General features: G+C 40.8%; 1 pseudogene; it reads right to left on the bottom strand.

The window, feature by feature from the left end:
* Positions 1–950, bottom strand: part of LOC102867182 — an 85352-nt pseudogene that overhangs the window by 3397 nt on the left and 81005 nt on the right.

The following is a 950-nucleotide window of genomic DNA, read 5'->3' as shown; positions in this document are numbered from 1 at the left end:
AGGTCCTCCTCAGTTTCAGCAAGCAGGGTTGTGTCATCTGCATAACACAGATTGTTAATAGATCTTCCACCAATCCTGACACCGCATTTCTCCTCACAGAACCCAGGCTCTCAGATAATCTGCTCTGCATACAGGTTGAAAATGTTTGGAGATAAGACACATCCCTGGCGTACACGCTTCCCAATTTGGAACCATGAGGTGTTACCCTGCTCTGTTTTGACGACTGCCTCTTGGTCCAAGTATAGGTTTCTCATTAGCAAGATTAAATGTTCTGGGATTCCCATTCTTCTCAGAGTCAGCCACAGTTTTTTATGATCCACACAGTCAAACACCTTTGCATAATCAATGAAATATAGATAAACATTCTTCTGGTATTTCCTTCTTTCAACTAAGATCCACCTAACATCAGCTTCAATAGCCCTAGTACCCAGACCCTTTCTAAACTCAGCCTGGACTTCTGGTAGTTCTCTGCTGATGTGATGTTCCCGTCGTTTTTGGATAATCTTCAGTAGAATCTTGGTAGCATGTGAAATCAATGATATTGTTCTGTAGTGTCCGCACTGAGTTGGGTCACCCTTCTTTGGAATGGGAACAAATATAGATCTCTTTCAGTCAGTTGGCCAAGTGGTTGTTCTCCAGATTCCTTGGCACAGCTTTGTGAGCACATCCAGGGCAGCATCTGTTAGCTGAAATTTGTCAATTGGTAAACCATCTATTCCGGGGTGCCTTATTTTTTGCTATTTCCTTCAAATCTGCTTGAACTTCTTCGTTCATCAACATAGGCTCCTGCTCAAATATTATTTCATTAAATTTTTCTGTATCTGCCAATTCCGTACAATACAATGACTCAGTAAATTCCTTCCATCTTCTTTTAATACCTCCTGGATCATTTAATATACTGCCTAAAGCATTCTTGATTATAGCAACTCGAGGTTTGAATTTGTTCTTCA

Source organism: Elephantulus edwardii, unplaced genomic scaffold (genome assembly GCF_000299155.1).
Source record: "Elephantulus edwardii isolate Elephantulus edwardi_28Jun2011 unplaced genomic scaffold, EleEdw1.0 scaffold00110, whole genome shotgun sequence".
Taxonomy (NCBI): domain Eukaryota; kingdom Metazoa; phylum Chordata; class Mammalia; order Macroscelidea; family Macroscelididae; genus Elephantulus; species Elephantulus edwardii.
The sequence above is the reverse complement of the archived record's forward strand: the minus strand, read 5'-3'. Positions and strand labels throughout refer to the sequence as shown.